The following is a 21987-nucleotide window of genomic DNA, read 5'->3' as shown; positions in this document are numbered from 1 at the left end:
AAGTTGTTACTGTGAGTGGCACGTCAGAGTAGGCTAAGCTACATCAGTCACACCAGGGAGTTTTATAAAGACTGTTCAACCTCTTGTCACCGGTTGAGTCACTGTGTCAGGTGTCCGTTTGGAATCCTACCTCAGTGAAAACAAATACACGTGTGAGTTGGCTTTCATTGATTTCACAAATGGCCTGCTTTCAAACAGTTGATCCCTTTTTGACTGTGATGTACGATCCTATTAGTTTAGTTTGGATAGATCGTTTTGTAGGAGAGCTTCCACCCGACCAATAATCACCATGGGAGTCTATGATCCACAAAGTGAGGCTTCAGCTAGTTACAACCTGCTGGAGAGAGATTGTTCCCCGGTTGTGATCAGTGGAGTGCGAGACGTGACATTTTACACATAATGGCTGTGAACTTGCCGTAAGTGCCCCCTCCCCATTCTAACTAAACACAGAATTTTTCGATCTTGTTCAGCGCCCCCCCCATCTCTCCCTCTCTCCACCACCCTGCTGCAGGGAGGGGAAAGTGGAGGTGACAGGGTGTGAGAATGTTATTTATGATGGCATTAAAAGAGCTCTCTCACACAGTGAGGTTGGGTAAGCCCCTAGTATACAACCATGTCAACAGCTAAAATACCAGTAACCCCATCTCTACTCAACCATTTATTTGTTTAAAAAACCATAGCTCTGGTAATTATTTCCATGCACCAGGGATTAGGTTTAAGGACATAGTGAAGGGAGTAGGGAGAGAGAGAGTAAAGCGCAGACATGAACACATTCATGGAATGTTTGCCTGTTTGGGGTGTGTGAGGGGTACGACATTCTTAGAAAAGAGCTTCCGAAAGGGTTATTTGGCTGTCCCAATAGGAGAACCCTTTTTGGTTCCCGGTAGAACCCTCTGTGGAAAGGGTTCTATCTGGAACCAGAAAGAGTTCTTCAAAGGGTTTTCCTATGGGGACAGCCGGTTCTAGATAGCACTTTTTTTTGTTAAGAGTGCATTTGTCCTCGACTAAGCTGTACCCCTGCACATTGACTCGATACCAGTACCCCCGGTGTATAGCCTCATTAATGTGATTTTATTGTAACTTTTTAAAACTTTAGTACATTTTTTCTTAACTGCATTGTTGGTTAGGGCTTGTCCATTTCACAGTAAGGTCAACACCTGTTGTATTCAACGCATGTGACAATTATATTTTAATTTGATTTCCTCCTTCATGTCCCTGTTGAAACCATCATTAAAACGTTTATGTCTTACTGGAGAGGAGAAAAGGTTTTTTTCAGTCAGGAAGACACTTCTTGCCATTCACAGCTAGCAAAAGTAAAATGTGTGTGTGCAGTGGTCAGAATTCACGAAGGGGCCATGGTGATGTCATCCAGGTCCTATCAGGTCACAGTAACCCCCCGCTAGAGATTGATTGGTTCTCCTATAAACAACACAGCAGCATGGCGTGGAACCATGCTTGGGCTGAGCTCTATTCCCAATAAGTGGTAGCTCAATATCTGAATCCATTCCAAGCGCATGTGAAATTGACACACGGTTTTGTAGCAACGATTTCTACTTGATTTGAGTGGCTAGCGTTTATGACAGTTGTGGAGAATGTAGATGACAAAGGGTTCAATCAAAGTGATGTAAAGCCTTCAATTCACAACCTCAATCCATGTATAGTACTGTACCTGTTGCAGTACAGTGGGTTACAATGTAACTCATACTCATGTCTTTGTCCATAACAATATTCTGCTCCATTTGCTCTCTCATATAGTGCCTAATCTCTAGACTGGTGAGTACAGCCGTGTTCCAGAGAGCTCCATTACTGTATGAAAAATAGTGTGAATGATGGTGGTGGAAATGTAATAGTATTTCTATCAACAATGCCATCATCTCCCATTCAGCAGCACTCTCTGCACTCTACCAGGGTGCTTCACTCCTCTCCCTGCCTCGGGGGTAGCTGCCTGGCTGGCTGTGGGATTCCTGGAGATCAATCTCCTCCCTGAATGCTCTTTGCTTCCGACGTAATGTGTGTGGGGGAGGTCCAGGGCTGTTGACGACCGTCACCACAGGGCAGGAATGTGACACACGTTCAGTGCATTTGGAAAGTATTCACTTTTCCCACATTCTGTTACGTTACAGCCTTATTCTACAATTGATTAAATAGTTTTCCCCCCTCATCAATCTACACACAATACCCCATAATGCCAAAGCAAAACAAGTTTTTGCAGAAATGTTTTGGTTCCCCAGATCTGTGTCGCAACACAATCTTGTCTCGGAGCTCTATGGACAATTGGTTCGACCTCATAGCTTGGTTTTTGCTCTGACATGGACTGTCAACTGTGGTGTGTGCCTTTCCAAATCATGTCCAATCAATTGAGTTTACCACAGGTGGAATCCAATCAGGTTGTAGAAGCGTCTCAAGGATGATCAATGGAAACAGGATGCACCTGAGCTCAGTTTCGAGTCTCATAGTAAATTATCTGAATACTAATGTGTTATTGTTTATGATTTATTTGACCTTTATTTAACTAGGCAAGTCAGTTAAGAACACATTCTTATTGATAATGATGGCCTACCCCGGCCAAACCTGGGCCAATTGTGCGCCACCCTATGGGACTATCAATCACGGCCGGTTGTGATTCAGCCTGGAATTTAACCAGGGTCTGTAGTGACGCCTCTAGCACTGAGATGCAGTGCCTTCGATCATAAATAAGGTATTTCCGTTGCTATTTTTAATACATTTGCAAAAATGTCTAAAAACCTGTTTTCGCTTTATTATTATGGGATATTGTGTATACATTGATGAGGAAAAATATTTTATCAATTTTTGAATAAGGCTGTAACGTTGCAAAATGTGGAAAAAGTCAAGGGGTCTGAATACTTTCCGAATGCACTGTGCATGTGCACACACATACATGCACACGCAGACGGTCAAACAGGATGTTGTCCTTTTTTTTAGAGACATTTTCACCAGACAACTGCTCCCTGTTTTAGTTTACCTCATAAATGACGCACCAGTGTCTACATGTCGCAGATACATTATTCACATGAGCTCGGCTGGTTTGTGTTTGTGTACGATATTGAAGACCTCTGAGGCTTATCCTTTCCCTAGTGTTTGTTGCTCCTCCTTGACCCCATTGAAACCATTGTTAGAAAGCGAACACTTCACTGGAGACACCTTCAGCCATTCACAGCTAGATACCTCTCCTGTTCTCTTTACCTCCTCCTTGACCTTCTTACTTCCCCTCCCCCTCCTTCCTTCTCTTCTGGAGGCCTGGGAGCACTGTCGTGTTGATAACACCTGTTTAGCCAGCAGGATTCCGGCCCTGGGAATTCACCCTTCACTAGGACACCACGGATTACTGGACAACACACAGAGAGATAGAGGAGGAAGAGGGCTGGGGAGAGAGGGCTAAGGGAGATGGAAAGAGAGGGTTGGGGAGAGAGCACCTGGCCTAACCCTACTAGAATCTGAAGTCAAAAGTGTACTGTTTGCTGATGATCTGGTGCTTCTGTCCCCAACCAAGTAGGGCCTACAGCAGCACCTAGATCTTTTGCACAGATTCTGTCAGACCTGGGTCCTGAGAGTAATTCTCAGTAAGACAAAAATAATGGTGTTTCAAAAAAGGTCCATTTGCCAGGACCACAAATAGAAATTTAATTTACACACCGTTGCCCTAGAGCACACAAAGTTTACATACCTCGGCCTTAACATCAGCGCCACAGGTAACTTCCAATAAGCTGTGAATCATCTAAGAGTCAAGGCAAGAAGGTCCTTCTATGCCATCAAAAGGAACATAAAATTCAACATACCAATTAAGATCTGGCTAAAAAAACTTGAATCAGTTATACGACCCATTGCCCTTTATGGTTGTGAGGTCTGGGGTCAGCTAACCAACCAAGAATTCACAAAATGGGACAAACACCAAATTGAGAGACTGCTTGCAGAATTCTGCAAAAATATCACCTGTGTACAATGTAAAACACCAAATAATGCATGCAGAGCAGAATTAGGCCGCTAACCGCTAACCAGAAAAGAGACGTTAAATTCTACAACCACCTAAAAAGAAGCGATTCCCAAACCTTCCATAACAAAGCCATCACCTACAGAGAGAAAAACCTAGAGAAGAGTCCCCTAAGCAAGTTGGTCCTGGGGCTCTGTTCACAAACACAAACAGACCCCACAGAGCCCCAGGACAGCAACACAATTAGACCCAACCAAATCATGAGAAAACAAAAATAAAATTACTTGACATATTGGGAAGTATTAACCAAAAAAAATTAAGCAAACTAAGAAGGCTATTTTGCCCTAAACAGAGAGTATACAGTGACAGAATACCTGACCACTGTGACTGACCCAAACTTAAGGAAAGCTTTGACTATGTACAGACTCGGTGAGCATAGCCTTGCTATTGAGAAAGGCCATTGAAGGCAGACCTGGCGCTCAAGAGAATACAGGCTATGTGCACACTACCCACAAAATGAGGTGGAAACTGAGCTGCTTTTCCTAACCTCCTGCCATGTATGTCCATACAGTGCCTTGCGAAAGTATTCGGCCCCCTTGAACTTTGGGACCTTTTGCCACATTTCAGGCTTCAAACATAAAGATATAAAACTGTATTTTTTTGTGAAGAATCAACAACAAGTGGGACACAATCATGAAGTGGAACGACATTTATTGGATATTTCAAACTTTTTTAACAAATCAAAAACTGAAAAATTGGGCGTGCAAAATTATTCAGCCCCTTTACTTTCAGTGCAGCAAACTCTCTCCAGAAGTTCAGTGAGGATCTCTGAATGATCCAATGTTGACCTAAATGACTAATGATGATAAATACAATCCACCTGTGTGTAATCAAGTCTCTGTATAAATGCACCTGCACTGTGATAGTCTCAGAGGTCCGTTAAAAGCGCAGAGAGCATCATGAAGAACAAGGAACACACCAGGCAGGTCCGAGATACCGTTGTGAAGAAGTTTAAAGCCAGATTTGGATACGAAAAGATTTCCCAAGCTTTAAACATCCCAAGGAGCACTGTGCAAGCGATAATATTGAAATGGAAGGAGTATCAGACCACTGCAAATCTACCAAGACCTGGCCGTCCCTCTTAACTTTCAGCTCATACAAGGAGAAGACTGATCAGAGATGCAGCCAAGAGGCCCATGATCACTCTGGATGAACTACTGAGATCTACAGCTGAGGTGGGAGACTTTGTCCATAGGACAACAATCAGTCGTATATTGCACAAATCTGGCCTTTATGGAATAGTGGCAAGAAGAAAGCCATTTCTTAAAGATATCCATAAAAAGTGTTGTTTAAAGTTTGCCACAAGCCACCTGGGAGACACACCAAACATGTGGAAGAAGGTGCTCTGGTCAGATGAAACCAAAATTGAACTTTTTGGCAACAATGCAAAACGTTATGTTTGGCGTAAAAGCAACACAGCTGAACACACCATCCACACCACTGTCAAACATGGTGGTGGCAGCATCATGGTTTGGGCCTGCTTTTCTTCAGCAGGGACAGGGAAGATGGTTAAAATTGATGGGAAGATGGATGGCGCCAAATACAGTACCATTCTGGAAGAAAACCTGATGGAGACTGCAAAAGACCTGAGACTGGGGCGGAGATTTGTCTTCCAACAAGACAATGATCCAAAACATAAAGCAAAATCTACAATGGAATGGTTCAAAAATAAACATATCCAGGTGTTAGAATGGCCAAGTCAAAGTCCAGACCTGAATCCAATCGAGAATCTGTGGAAAGAACTGAAAACTGCTGTTCACAAATGCTCTCCATCCAACCTCACTGAGCTCGAGCTGTTTTGCAAGGAGGAATGGGAAAAAATTTCAGTCTCTCGATGTGCAAAACTGATAGAGACATACCCCAAGCGACTTACAGCTGTAATCGCAGCAAAAGGTGGCGCTACAAAGTATTAACTTAAGGGGGCACGCCCAATTTTTCATTTTTTGATTTGTTAAAAAAGTTTGAAAAATTCAATAAATGTCGTTCCACTTCATGATTGTGTCCCACTTGTTGTTGATTCTTCACAAAAAAATACAGTTTTATATCTTTATGTTTAAGCCTGAAATGTGGCAAAAGGTCGCAAAGTTCAAGGGGGCCGAATACTTTCGCAAGGCACTGTATTAGAGACACATATTTCCCTCAGATTACACAGATCCACAAAGAATTTGAAAACAAATCCAATTTTGATAAACTCCCATAACTACTGGGTGAAATACCATAGTGTGCCATCACAGCAGCAAGATTTGTGACCTGTTGCCACAAGAAAAGAGCAACCAGTGAAGAACAAACACCATTGTAAATACAACCCATATTTATGTTTTTATTTTCCCTTTTGTACTTTAACTATTTGCACATTGTTACAACAGGAAGGACTGGGGGAGATGGAGAGGGAGGGAGGGCTGGGGGAGATGGAGTGGGAGGGAGGGCTGGGGGAGATGGAGAGGGAGGGAGGGCTGGGGGAGATGGAGAGGGAGGGCTGGGGGAGATGGAGAGGGAGGGCTGGGGGAGATGGAGAGAGAGGGAGGGAGGGCTGGGGGAGATGGGGGGAGGGAGGGAGGGCTGGGAGAGATGTGGAGGGAGTGGGAGATGGGGGAGAGAGGGATGGCTGGGGGAGATGGAGAGAGAGAGAGAGAGAGGGATGGCTGAGGGAGGGAGGGTTGGGGGAGAGAGGGAGGGCTGGGGGAGAGGGAGGGTTGGGGCAGATGGGGAGATGGAGAGGGAGGGCTCGGTGAGATGGAGAGGGAGGGAGGGCTGGGGGAGATGGAGTGAGGGAGGGCTGGGGGAGATGGAGAGAGGGAGGGAGGGCTGGGGGAGATGTGGAGGGAGGGGGAGATGGGGGGAGAGAGGGATGGCTGGGGGAGATGGAGAGAGAGAGAGAGAGGGATGGCTGAGGGAGGGAGGGCTGGGGGAGAGGGAGGGTTGGGGCAGATGGGGAGATGGAGAGGGAGGGCTCGGTGAGATGGAGAGGGAGGGAGGGCTGGGGGAGATGGAGTGAGGGAGGGCTGGGGGAGATGGAGTGAGGGAGGGCTGGGGGAGATGGGGAGAGAGAGGGAGGGCTGGGGGAGAGAGAGAGGGGGGGCTGGGGGAGAGAGGGAGGGAGGGCTGGGGGAGAGAGAGAGGGAGGACTGGGGGAGATGGGGAGAGAGAGAGACGGAGGGGGGCTGGGGGAGATGGAGAGAGGAGGGGCTGGGGGAGAGAGGAGGAGAGGGGGCTGGGAGAGAGAGGGCTGGGGGAAGAGAGAGAGAAGGGGGAAGAGAGAGAGAGGGAGAGAGAGAGAGGGCTGGGGGGAGAGGGAGAGGGCTGGGGGAGATGGAGACTCCATCCACACTCATCAGACATTTATGACATACAATGACAACACATTTCTTCACGACATGCTTCCCTCTCCCTATGCACACAGACATACATGCTTCCCTCTCCCTATGCACACAGACATAAATGCTTCCCTCTCCCTATGCACACAGACAGACATGCTTCCCTCTCCCTATACACACAGACAGACATGCTTCCCTCTCCCTATGCACACAGACATAAATGCTTCCCTCTCCCTATGCACACAGACAGACATGCTTCCCTCTCCCTATGCACACAGACAGACATGCACACACACAGCACAATCACACACTCCTGTGTCCTTGCTCAGAGTGACACACCTGTTTCTCCTCCTCCCCTCTGTTCTGACCTTTTTTCTCATTAGAGAAGGGGGGGGGGGGGGTGTTGGAACAGCTTTCCTATGGAGTCCCTGAAGACTGCTGGAACAGCTTTCCTATGGAGTCCCTGAAGACTGCTGGAACAGCTTTCCTATGGAGTCCCTGAAGACTGCTGGAACAGCTTTCCTATGGAGTCCCTGAAGACTGCTGGAACAGCTTTCCTATGGAGTCCCTGAAGACTGCTGGAACAGCTTTCCAATGGAGTCCCTGAAGACTGCTGGAACAGCTTTCCTATGGAGTCCCTGAGGACTGCTGGAACAGCTTTCCAATGGAGTCCCTGAAGACTGCTGGAACAGCTTTCCTATGGAGTCCCTGAAGACTGCTGGAACAGCTTTCCTATGGAGTCCCTGAGGACTGCTGGAACAGCTTTCCAATGGAGTCCCTGAGGACTGCTGGAACAGCTTTCCTATGGGGTCCCTGAGGACTGCTGGAACAGCTTTCCTATGGAGTCCCTGAGGACTGCTGGAACAGCTTTCCTATGGAGTCCCTGAGGACTGCTGGAACAGCTTTCCTATGGAGTCCCTGAGGACTGCTGGAACAGCTTTCCTATGGAGTCCCTGAGGACTGCTGGAACAGCTTTCCTATGGAGTCCCTGAAGACTGCTGGAACAGCTTTCTTCTCCTTGGCGATATTTCTAGATGCCCCAGACCCCTTCCTGTGTTGGGTCATTGCCAGCCACACCTCACTCTGTTTTGATTAATTTGACCAAACCTGTGGAAATGGGAGGGAGAGAGCAGGGGTTGTCAGGTGTGTGTACGAATGGATGCACTCAATACCGTAAGTCGCTCTGCATAGGAGTGTCTGCTGAAGGACTAAAATGTAAATGGAAAATGTCTCTCCGGCCATTGGGTTAGGCTAGTTTCAGCGTGATCTAATAAAACCAAGGCTGTTAGGGCTCTCTCTGCAAAGGCCCAGTGTTGTTCCTGCTTAGGGTAGGTCATGTGATCAGGTACTGACCGTACAGGCCCTCTCACTGACTTAGGTTGTTTTCCTAGCCTAAGATATACATTACCCTGCAGCATATAATTGGATCATCACCATAAATAAGACACCATAAATGATGCTGTGGGCTAAAAATAGGACAGCTGAACCCACCTCGACAGGCCCAGGCCATGTGATGATAGCAAGGCGTGGAGAGTGCTTTGTAATGTCTTTCTGGATTTGATCAAACCACTATGGCATCATTGGCATCCCCAATTCAATTGTGGTGTGCTGCATGGTGGCTGGACAGTGAGAAGCTAGTGGTGGTGATCTCTCTCTGAAGGCGGATAATGAGTTTCTATGGATTGGGAATATTGTCGCTCCTCTCCGCTGAATGACGGTTCAGGACAGCTGGGGTTGCTCTCTGTATAGTACCACCCCAGAGAATGGCTGGTCTGGCCGTCTTCCATCTACTTGTTTTTTTTAATAATTGTTGTTTTACGACAACTGATTCTGGTTTTGTTTTTGAGTGTCTGTTGTCCTCAAGAAGACCTGTTTGTGAGTCTTGAGCGGTCAAATATGAGGCTACATCAACATGAGAACTGGACACACACACAGGCAGACACAAACGCACACTGGTCTGAAGTAATGCAGAGCTGGAAAACACCTACCCTTCAACTATGACCCTTGAAATATGTGTACTACAGCACTGCCACACACAAGAGAAACACAAGCACAACACCCTACTCAACAATGATGTGCTTGGCTAGGTGGGGCGCTGGCTAGTTGGCTTTGGTGGGTAGTCAGCCAAATCGAGAGCCCTGATACAGGCAGTGAAGACAATCTGCAATTCTAACGGGGCTGTTGTGTCTGTTAGGCATCATCATGAACGAGAAAAGAGAGAGGGGAGGGAGGAGAGGAGGAGCAGTCATGGTTCTGTGCTTATCTCATTCCCATCCTCTGGGAAAGGTTAACCCACCCGCTGTGTCTGAATTGTGTCTTTCTGAATAATCCTGAGGTAACGGTAGCGGCACCTTGTGTGCTATGAATGCATAGTTTAGGCAATGTAAGATGAGTGTTACCTCAGTGTTTTCATGTGTAGGCCTTATCACAGTGTTCCAGTAACTGAGAAAAGTTAGCTGTTTTGTGGTTTCTAATATATTGGGACAAAAGACTTGCTTCTTTTATCCTCAAAACACTAACTTCCGTCTTTGGTGTGTATCACATAATCTTCCACACATTGCAAAGGGTTTAGGCTAGTTTTTAGTAACGCTGTGGGTTCCTTGCCAGTTCGAGCGTTAAACATTTAAATTTGGCCATGAATATTCATGAGCTGAGGGTTGCTGGTTGTCTCCCCCATTTGCTGGCTACCCCTCCCCCATACTCACGCACACACACGTACACACAGACTTGTACACACCCACGCACACACACGCATGCACACACACCCACGCAGTCTTGTATAAGTAACCTTGTGGGGACACACAATTAAGTCCCTTTCAAAATCCTTTTTTCCCTACCTTAAACCTAACCCTGACCCTAATCCTAAACTGAACCTGAACCTAAAACGTAGAGTGGAATATTGATCTTTACTACGAAGGGGGCTGGATGGCATTCTCACATGTTGGATGCATCCCTGTCTTGTCGTTTGTTGTTATCCAACTGGCCGGTGTTGCCTGGAGTTCGTTTGCCTGGGGAGCCATCTCCTGCCTCTCCTTCCCCATCTGATAGCGGAGTTGAAGGAGTACAGCAAGAGGAGCATGACAATCAACGAAGCAGCCTGCACTCCCTGCACTGCCTGCACTGTTGCTGGGGGTACCTGTGTCTGCGGCCGCTGTACCTACTTCTACTCCTTCCCCATGATTTTGAAGTTGACGTCGGCAACCTTCCTTCCCTGCTCTGGATCGAGCGGGGCTTCTCCACCTGTCAGAGGCACCATCCTGTGAAGCGTGGGAGTGGGCGGATTTCCTCGTCCTTCTCGCCGGCCGTGATTTTGGGCAGCTCCATGGCAAGAAATGTGACTGTTCCTGGTGCCAAAAACAGTGTCCCATCCCGGAGCTGGAGTAAATGACATTACTAAGCTGCTCCCGAATGTACTACATCAGGACATGGACATTGATTCCATCGTAGTCCATGTGAGTTTTAATGACATTATGAAGGGCAGCTCTGAACAGTTGAAACTGGATTTTAAAGAGCTGATTGACTCCCTGCTAGACACTAACAAAAGACCAATCATATCTGGCCCTGTGTCCTCTCTGAATCATGGCATTAAACGCTTTAGCAGGATTCTTTCTCTTCACAACTGGCAATGTGATTATTGCAGCACAATGAGTGTAACTTTTGTTAACAATTTCGATACCTTTTGGAAACAACACGTTTTATAAGGAGGATGGGATCCACCCAAATCATTTGGATTGCTGGATCCTTTCACAGCATTATAAGGCTGTGTTGAGACAATGACTTATCAATGACCCAAGCCCAGCTCAGTTAATCCCTACCATTGTGTCGCTGAGTCATAATGTTTTAGCAAATGTACATTATACCAGGGGCATTGAATGCAAGTAACATAATTTATTTCACTCTAACTGCCCTGAATGCCTCTGCTGATTTTGTATACCATTTATAGAAAATACAGAAATTCCAGTGGTGGAGGTGTTGCTGTTTATATTCAGAACCACATTCCTGTAAAGATTAGAGAGGATCTCATGTTAAAAAAATGTTGAAGTAATATGGCTACAGGTTAATCTGCCTCACCTAAAGCCCCATCTGGTTGGAAGCTGCTATAGACCACCAAGTGCTAACAGCCAGTATCTGGATAATATGTGTGAAATGCTTGATAATGTATGTGATATCAACAGTTATATATTCTGGGTGATTTTTAAATATTGACTGGCTTTCATTAAGCTGCCCTCTCAACAAAAAGCTTCAAATTGTAACCAGTGCCTGCAACCAGGTTACCAGTCAACCTACCAGGGTAGTTACAAACAGCACAGGAATGAAATCGTCGATATGTATTGATCACGTCTTTACTAATGCTGCAGAAATGTGCTTGAAAGCAGTATCCAGATCCATCAGATGTAGTGATCACTATGTAGCAGCCATATCTAGGAAAACCAAAGTTCCAAAGGCTTGGCCTAATTATAATGTATAAGAGGTTATACAATAAGTTTTGCAGTGATTCCTATGTTGTTAATGTAAAGAATATTTGTTGGTCCATGGTGTGTATGAGGAGTAAACAGACGTTGCACTTGACACATTTGTGAAATTGGTTATCCCAGTTACTAATAAGCATGCACCCATTAAGAAAATTACTTTGAAAACTGTTAAATCCCCGTGGTTTGATGAGGAATTAAACAATTGTATGGTTGAGAGGGACGAGACAAAAGGAATGGCACAACCAATTGGCAAACGTACTGCGAATTGAGAAATCATGTGACTAAACTGAATAAAAAAGAAGAAGAAACTACACTATGAAGCAAAGATAAATGACATAAAGAATGATAGTAAAAAGCTTTGGAGCACCTTCAATGAAAAAAGGCAACTCAGGGCCATCATTCATTGAATCAGATGGCTCCTTCATCACAAAACCCACTGATATTACCAACTGCTTTAATGATTTTTTTTCATTGGCAAGATGATCAAACTTAGGCATGCCAGCAACAAACGCTGACACTGCACATCCCGAGTATATCTGACCAAATTATTGAAGACAATAATTGTAATTTAGAATTCCGTAAAGTGAGTGTAAAAGAGGTGAAGAAATGGTTTATCAACAATGACAAGCCACTGTGGTCTGACAACCTGGATGGAAAATTACTGAGGATTATTGCGAACGATATTGCCACTCCTATTTGCCACATCTTCAATTTAAGCCTACTAGGGAGCGTGTGTCCTCAGGCCTGGAGGGAAGCTAAAGTCATTCCGCTACCCAAGAATGATAAAGCCCCCTTTACTGGCTCAAATAGCCGACCAATCAGCCTGTTACCAACCCTGAGTAACGTTTTGGAGAAAATGGTGTTTGACCAGATACAATGCTATTTTACAATAAACAAATTGACATCCAACTTTCAGCACGTTTATAGTGAAGGACATTCAACAAGCACAGCACTTGCACAAATGACTGATGATTGACTGAGAGAAATTTGTTAGATTTCAGTGCGGCTTTTAACAGTATCGATCATAGTCTGCTGCTGGAAAAATGTATGTGTTATGGCTTTACAGCCCCTGCTATATTGTGGATAAAGAGTTACCTGTCTAACAGAACACAGAGGGTGTTATTTAATGGAAGCTTCTCCAACATAATCCAGGTAGAATCAGGAAGTCCCCAGAGCAACACTATATACGTCAGCTATTACAGCAACTGAAATGACTGCAACATTTAACGAAGAGCTGCATTTAGCTGCATTGTATTTGCGACAAATCGTTCACTAAACCCTAAACCTCAACTAAATCCTGTAATAAATCATGTGGAAATTGTAAGGTTCTGCTTTTCTTTTCTTAGTCTACCTTGTGTTCTTTTTCTTTGTGTTCTTGAACGTAGCCCTGTTTCTTTGTGTTCTGGAACGTAGCCCTGTTTCTTTGTGTTCTGGAACGTAGCCCTGTTTCTTTGTGTTCTGGAACGTAGCCCTGTTTCTTTGTGTTCTGGAACGTAGCCCTGTTTCTTTGTGTTCTGGAACGTAGCCCTGTTTCTTTGTGTTCTGGAACGTAGCCCTGTCTTTCATTTTTGTTAATTGTTTTCACCTGTGTTGGTTTCTCACCTGGTCTCATTAGCTCCCTATTTAGTTCAATTCTTTCTGTTTGTATGGTTGTGAGGTATTGTTTGTTTTTGACTGCCTGCCTGCGTTTGACCGTTGCCTGCCTGCGTTTGACCGTTGCCTGCCTGCGTTTGACCGTTGCCTGCCTGCGTTTGACCGTTGCCTGCCTGCGTTTGACCGTTGCCTGCCTGCGTTTGACCGTTGCCTGCCTGCGTTTGACCGTTGCCTGCCTGCGTTTGACCGTTGCCTGCCTGCGTTTGACCGTTGCCTGCCTGCGACCACGATTCCTGCCTTCTGCAAGGCTTACTAAACATCTGCTGCGCTCTGCGTGTGAATCTACACCTTTTTCTCCCTGAGTATTCATTACAGAAATTGAGCAAGTTGAGGTGATTAAACTGCTTGAAGTAACCCTGGATTGTAAACTGTCATGGTCAAAACATATTGATACAACAGTAGCTAAGATGGGGAGAAGTCTGTCCATAATAAAGCGCTGCTCTACCTTCTTAACAGCACTATCAACAAGGCAGGTCCTACAGGCTCTAGTTTTGTCGCGCCTGGACTACTGTTTAGTCGTGTGGTCAGGTGCCACAAAGAGGGATTGCAATTGGCTCAGAACAGGGCAGCACAGCTGGCCCTTGGATGTACACAGAGAGCAAACATTAATCATATGCATGTCAATCTCTCCTGGCTCAAAGTAGAGGAGAGATTGACTTCATCACCACTTGTATTTGTGAGAGGTATTGACACGTTGAACACACAAGCTCTCTGTTTAGCACACAGCTCAGACAACCATGCATACCCCAAAAGACATGCCACCAGAGGTCTCTTCACAGTCCCCAAGTCCAGAACAGGCTATGGGAGACGCACAGTACTACATAGAGCCATGACTACATGGAACTCTATTCCACATCAGGTAACTGATGCAGCAGTAGAATCAGATTTAAGAACAGCGGGGACTGTAAAGTAACAAACATAGACACAGACACATGCATACACACACATGATAACATACGCACTCTACACACATGTACACATGCATACACACACATGATAACATACGCACTATACACACACGAACACATGCATACACACACATGATAACATACACACGTACACATGGATTTTGCGTTGTAGATATGTGGTAGTGGAGTATGGGTGAATTCTGTATTGAATGTATATTAATGTTTTTAAAATGGTATAACTGCCTTAATTTTGCCAGACCCCAGGAAGAGTAGCTGCTGCCTTGATAAATACAAATAGCTAAACACGTCCACACATACACACTGTGCCTCGGCATGGCTTTATTATTAATGCATTACAATTGTCCTTAGGTTTAATATCTTCAGATGGAGCGAATGGGACGGTAATAAAACAAAGCCTACCTCCTGTGTGTGTGTTTGTCTAGGTTAATAGCCGTAAAATCAGATTTAGAAAACAGACAAAGTTTAAGCTATTTTACATACAATTTAATCTCTAAAATGCTATTGGGAGAACAGCAAAAAACAAGCTAAAATTACCACAGCCATTATCACATTGGTTGCTGTAGTTGCCTAGATGACTCCTTTGGAAGCGCAATTAGTCATGCTGATGAGCTTATTGGTTTTTGTATGAGGAATTGTTTTTGTGATTGTGCGCAACAGGAACAGTGTGCTTGTGGGTACATTTTTGTGAATAGAGGGCACCGTTTTTAAAAAATGTAACCTTTATTTAACTAGGAAAGTCAGTTAATAACAAATTCTTATTTACAATGACGGGCTACCAAAAGGCATCCTGCCGGGACAGGGGCTGGGATAAAAATATATATATTTTTATATTATAGGACAAAACACACCTCACGACAAGAGAGACAACACAACACTACATAAAGAGAGACCTAAGACAACAACATAGCATGGCAGCAACACATGACAACACAACATGGTAGCAACACAACATGAGAACAACATGGTAGCAACACAACATGGCAGCAGCACAACATGGTAGTAGCACAAAACATGGTACAAACATTGTTGAGCACAGACAACAGCACAAAGGGTAAGAAGGTAGAGACAACAATACATCACTCAAAGCAGCCACAACTGTCATTAAGTGTCCACGATTGAGTCTTTGAATGAAGAGATTGAGATAAAACTGCACAGTTTGAGTGTTTGTTGCAGCTCGTTCCGGTCGCTAGCAGCAGCGAACTGAAAAGACGAGCGACCCAGGGATGTGTGTGCTTTGGGGACCTTTAACTTCTCTGGGATAAGTGGGATGGTAGCTTCCCACCTCGCCAACAGCCAGTGAAATTGCAGGGCGCCAAATTCAAAACAACAGAAATCCCATTATTAAAATTCCTCAAACAGACAAGTATTATACAACATTTTAAAGATAAACTTCTTGTAAATCCAGCCACACTGTCCAATTTCAAATAGGTTTTTACGGCGAAAGCACACCAAACGATTATGTTAGGTCAGCACCTAGTCACAGAGAACCATACAGCCATTTTCCAGCCAAAGAGAGGGCTCACAAAAGTCAGAAATAGCAATTAAATTAATCACTAACCTTTGATGATCTTCATCAGATGGCACTCACAGGACTTCATGTTACACAATAAATGTGTGTTTTGTTTGATAAAGTTAATCTTTATGTCCAAAAACCTCATTTGAAATTGGTGTGTTATGTTCAGAAATGCATTGGCTCAAACAAACATCTGGTGAAAGTGCAGAGAGCCACATCAAATTACAGAAATACTCATATTAAACATTGATAAAATATACAAGTGTTATACATGGAATTATAGATAAACTTCTCCTTAATGCAACCGCTGTGTCAGATTTCAAAAAGGCTTTACAGCGAAAGCACACCTTGTGATTATGTTAGCTCAGCACCTAGCCAGAGAAAAACATCCAGCCATTTTCCAAAGAAGGAGAGGTGTCAGAAAAGTCAGAAATAGCGTTATAAATATTCACTTACCTTTGATTATCTTGATCGGAATGCACTCCCAGGAATCCCAGTTCCACAATAAATGTTTGTTTTGTTCAATAAAGTCCATCATTTATGTCCAAATACCTCCTTTTTGTTTGCACGTTTAGCCCAGTAATACAAATGCTCAATGCACGATCGCTTAGTTCTGACGAAAAGTTTAAAAAAGTTATATGGCAGAATGGGTATTGTATGTGGAGGATGAGGGCTGCAGTAGATATCTCAGATAGGGGGGAGTGAGGTTTAAGAGGGTTTTATAAATAAGCATTAACCAGTTGGTCTTGCGACGGGTATACAGAGATGACTAGGTTACAGAGGAGTATAGAGTGCAGTGTTGTGTTCTATAAGGAGCATTGGTGGCAAATCTGATGACCGAAAGGTAAAGAACATCTAGCCACAAGAGAGCACCCTTACCTGCGTGCCCTGCTTGCCCGGTTGGTAATTTGGCAATGATTACTACAATTTTAGATAGCTGGCTTGACTAACTAAACTTATTGACCAACCAGACTCATTGACCAATCTAAAACTGTTTAACTGTCATGGTCTTATTGAGTGACTGTCAGTGAGTAAGGAAAACTGGAGGCTGTTGAGGTTGGATAATGGTTGGAATGGAAACCATGTGTTTGATGTGTTTGGTACCATTCTATTGACTCCATTCCAGCCATTATTATGAGCCGTCCTCCCCTCAACAGCCTCCACTGATGCATATATATATATATATATATATATATATATATATATATATATATATATATATATATATATATATATATATATATTTATATAAAATATGACAGATGTCCGGACCTTGGTGTCCTCATATGTGTCTACGGCACTGCCCAGGAGACTGGGATCTCCAGCTGGGGAAATCAGGGGGGTTTGTGCCTTGAGGTTTATATTGTGTGTGTGTGTGTGTGTGTGTGTGTAGTCTACAATTATGTGCGTGTGGGTCTTTTTGATAGATGACAATGAACTGCGTTTCCTTGGCACTGCCAGGTTGATGGAAGAGAGAGAGTGGAGGGAGCAGTCTGGTCACAGTGAGACAGCCTCAGACACACACACACACACACACACACACACACACACACACAGACACACACTATAGATGTGACAAATATATATATTTTTTTCTTAACGTTTAAACTTTTATCCGTTTTCCTATAAAAGTCCATGTGAATTCACGATGCATCAGCGCTGCTGCCACTAACGGTTTGGGTCTCACGGTACATCTGTTTTCAGATGGTTAAGCACCTGTACTACCATTACTCTACCTCAATTCCACCTCGCAAGTTTGCCTTTCAACAACTTCTCATTTAATACCTCAAGGAATTGCCATACAGGACTTCGCTGCTGTCTCTTGCATTTCTTTGCCATTTTTCCAACTTTTAACGACGATGACGTAGTGGTGGAGAGTCGTCTCCAAAATAATTGATTCCTTGAGTCCTTGCACGTCGACTCCCGGCATATATTCCTAGATTCTGCTAGGAATTGACTCATCGACTCCTAAGATTCTGTATTTTTGGAACAGAGGAGACTGATTAGTTGCCGTACTTCCGAGAACACAAACACTTGCATCTTTCATAGCGAGCTAGGGAGGGACGGAGAGAGAGGTCAGGCACCAGTCAGAACCGTGCACTAGGCCTATCTATCGGCAATCAAAATCTGTATATCACAATGGAATGCTGCGTCTCGTAATTTCTTAGCTTGCAATGTCTTGCAACTTCAGTAAATTAGGGCATTTCATTCATTCAAGTTGTCCACCATGGTTCCTGTACCCAAGAAAGCAAAGGTAACTGAACTAAATGACTATCGCCCCGTACAGTGGTTCCTCCTTTAAAAGTTGCAGCGTACTGCAGCAGAATTCTATGGCACGTTATTTAAGTGTGAACCACTAGTAACATTAATGCTAGTTGTGCTAGTTTGACCACCAGAGGGCATCTTTGAGAAACATTTGGTAGCCTTCAATAATGTCTATACTAGAGATTGCGGGCATGCGGGAGACCGGGGTTCAAATCCCTGATGGGGAGGAAGTAGTAGGCAGTCCTTGTAAATAAGAATTTGTTCTTATCTTCACTAAGGTAGGGGGCACTATTTTCACCTCCGGATGAAAAGCGTGCCCAAATTAAACTGCCTGTTACTCAGGCCCAGAAGCTAGGATATGCATATAATTGGTAAATTTGGATAGAAAACACTCTAAAGTTCCCAAAACTGTTACAATAATGTCTGTGAGTATAACAGAACTGATTTGGCAGGCAAAAACCTGAGAAAAATACATCTAGGAATGTTTGTAGTTTATGTTTGTATTTTTCTATTGAATGCCATTACAGTATCCATTGACTTAGGACTCAAGTTGCACTTCCTATGGCTTCCACTAGATGTCAACAGTCTTTAGAAATTGTTTCAGGCTTTTATTATGAAAAATGAGAGAGTAAGACCACTCTGAATAAGTGGACCCTACACTGTCCCAGAGATTTTTCATGCAGACGACCGAGAGCCCGCCTTTCTTGTTTACATTTTATATTGACAACGTTATTGTCCGGTTGAAATATTATCGATTATTTAGGCTAAAAACAACCTGAGGATTGATTATAAACATTGTTTGATATGTTTCTACGAACTTTACGGATACTATTTGGATTTTTTGTCTGCCTGTTGTGCTGAGTTTGAGCCTGTGGATTACTGAACAAAACCCTCAAACAAAAATGAGGTTTTTGGATATAAATAGTGACTTTATCAAACAAAATAAACATTTATTGAGTAAATGGGAGTCTTTTGAGTGCAACCATATGAAGATCATCAAAGGTAAGTGATTCATTTTATTGCTATTTCTGACTTGTGTAACTCATCTACTTGCCTGGTAACTGTTTGTAATGAATTGTCTGCTGGGCGCTGTTCTCAGATAATTGCATGGTATGCTTTCGCCATGAAGCCTTTTTGAAATCTGACACCGTGGTTGGATTAACAAGAAGTTTATCTTTAAACCGATGCATAATACTTGTATGTTTTATGGATTTTTATGAGTATTTCTGTTTTTGAATTTGGCGCTCTGCAATTTCACTGGATGTTGGCCAGGTTGGACACTACCGTCCCACATCCCCTAGTGAAGTTAACTGATTCCATGTGTTATTTAATAGTTGTGATGTCTTCACTATTATTCCACACATGTAGAAAATAGTAAAAATAAAGAAAAACCCTGGTATGAGTAGGTGTGTCCAAAGTTTTGACTGGTACTTGCTTAATTAATTTGATTAATATTATGGTGTTTCTATTCCAAGGAAAATGTAAAACCCTTTGGGTTTCCATCTGGATGGAACGGAAAATATGGCGCTGTACAACGTGACGGTCGGGAGTACAGTACAGTACAGTACTGGTCTATTTAGCTAAAGAATCCAGTGTCCTGTGGGCATGCGGGATACCAGGGTTCAATTCCCCAATGGGGAGGAAGGAGTAGGATGTCCTTGTTATAAGAGCATAATGTTTCAACACCCTAATTTTCTAATTCTAGTCTAACTAATACCCAAACGGAGATTTAGTGAAAATAAAAATGCAAAATTATTCAACCCCCTTAAGTTCATTCTTTGTAGCGCCACCTTTTGCTGCGATTACAGCTGTAAGTCGCTTGGGGTATGTCTCTATCAGTTTTGCACATCGAGAGATGAGATTTTTTCCCATTCCTCCTTGCAAAACAGCTCGAGCTCAGTGACGTTGGATGGAGAGCAGTTGTGAACAGCAGTTTTCAGTTCTTTCCACAGATTCTCGATTGGATTCAGGTCTGGACTTTGACTTGGCCATTCTAACACCTGGATATGTTTATTTTTGAACCATTCCATTGTAGATTTTGCTTTATGTTTTGGATCATTGTCTTGTTGGAAGACAAATCTCCGTCCCAGTCTCAGGTCTTTTGCAGACTCCATCAGGTTTTCTTCAAGAATGGTCCTGTATTTGGCTCCATCCATCTTCCCATCAATTTTAACCATCTTCCCTGTCCCTGCTGAAGAAAAGCAGGCCCAAACCATGATGCTGCCACCACTGTAATGCTCCGGGTGTCGTGGTGTGGAGTCAAACGCAGGAGACAGAGAGTGCAATGCTGTGCGTCTTTAATAGCACCAATGCACCACAGGGTGCTCACAATAGTTACGTTCCCAAACACAGGGAAACAAAATGTACAACGGAAAAATCACGACCAGGCACTAACACGTACCTCTACAACAGAGCCGAAGGTTACACTGAAATAATCCCGCACAACAACCAGGCGGGCCGGCTGTCTAATAAAGACAAACTAATTATACATAAACAGGTGCTACCAATAAACATACAAGGAGGGGGAGGAAAAACAATCAGTGGCAGCTAATAGGCCGGTGACGACGACCGCCGAGCGCCAGCCGCCCGGGAAGGGGAACCACCCTCGGTCGGACTCGTGACAACCACCATGTTTGACAGTGGGGATGGTGTGTTCAGGGTGATGAGCTGTGTTGCTTTTACGCCAAACATAACGTTTTGCATTGTTGCCAAAAAGTTCAATTTTGGTTTCATCTGACCAGAGCACCTTCTTCCACATGTTTGGTGTGTCTCCCAGGTGGCTTGTGGCAAACTTTAAACGACACTTTTTATGGATATCTTAAAGAAATGGCTTTCTTCTTGCCACTCTTCCATAAAGGCCAGATTTGTGCAATATACGACTGATTGTTGTCCTATGGACAGAGTCTCCCACCTCAGCTGTAGATCTCTGCAGTTCATCCAGTGATCATGGGCCTCTTGGCTGCATCTCTGATCAGTCTTCTCCTTGTATGAGCTGAAAGTTTAGAGGGACGGCCAGGTCTTGGTAGATTTGCAGTGGTCTGATACTCCTTCCATTTCAATATTATCGCTTGCACAGTGCTCCTTGGGATGTTTAAAGCTTGGGAAATCTTTTTGTATCCAAATCCGGCTTTAAACTTCTTCACAGCAGTATCTCGGACCTGCCTGGTGTGTTCCTTGTTCTTCATGATGCTCTCTGCGCTTTTGACGGACCTCTGAGACTATCACAGTGCAGGTGCATTTATACGGAGACTTGATTACACACAGGTGGATTGTATTTATCATCATTAGTGATTTAGGTCAACATTGGATCATTCAGAGATCCTCACTGAACTTCTGGAGAGAGTTTGCTGCACTGAAAGTAAAGGGGCTGAATAATTTTGCACGCCCAATTTTTCAGTTTTTGATATGTTAAAAAAGTTTGAAATATCCAATAAATGTCGTTCCACTTCATGATTGTGTCCCACTTGTTGTTGATTCTTCACAAAAAAATACAGTTTTATATCTTTATGTTGGAAGCCTGAAATGTGGCAAAAGGTCGCAAAGTTCAAGGGGGCCGAATACTTTCGCAAGGCACTGTATTCCATAGTAATTCGTTATGGATCCATAACTAAATAAACAACCGCATTTTGAAAGAGTATTTTTATCATTATTTTTTTAATGAAAGCATAAGATGCCATTATTAGTTACATTGTTTTAGTTTGAACCTGCTGACTGGCACTAAGAACAAAACAGCGGGAATGTTTTCCTAGTCAACGCCATTATTAGTGCAATGCCCGTTAAAGTGTTGCCAGTGTGACGGGGTCGGGGTCCACCCCCCAGCCCTTCCTCCTCC

General features: G+C 43.8%; 1 protein-coding gene across 4 annotated transcripts in view; it reads left to right on the top strand.

Moving 5' to 3' along the window:
* LOC110492510 (sodium/potassium-transporting ATPase subunit beta-1-interacting protein 4) overlaps positions 1-21987 on the top strand; it is a 129278-nt gene that overhangs the window by 3714 nt on the left and 103577 nt on the right. The gene's annotated exons all lie outside the window — the stretch shown is intronic.

The sequence above is a fragment of the Oncorhynchus mykiss genome, chromosome 16 (assembly GCF_013265735.2).
Source record: "Oncorhynchus mykiss isolate Arlee chromosome 16, USDA_OmykA_1.1, whole genome shotgun sequence".
NCBI classification, from domain to species: Eukaryota; Metazoa; Chordata; class Actinopteri; order Salmoniformes; family Salmonidae; genus Oncorhynchus; species Oncorhynchus mykiss.
This window is presented reverse-complemented; position numbering and strand designations above follow the sequence as displayed.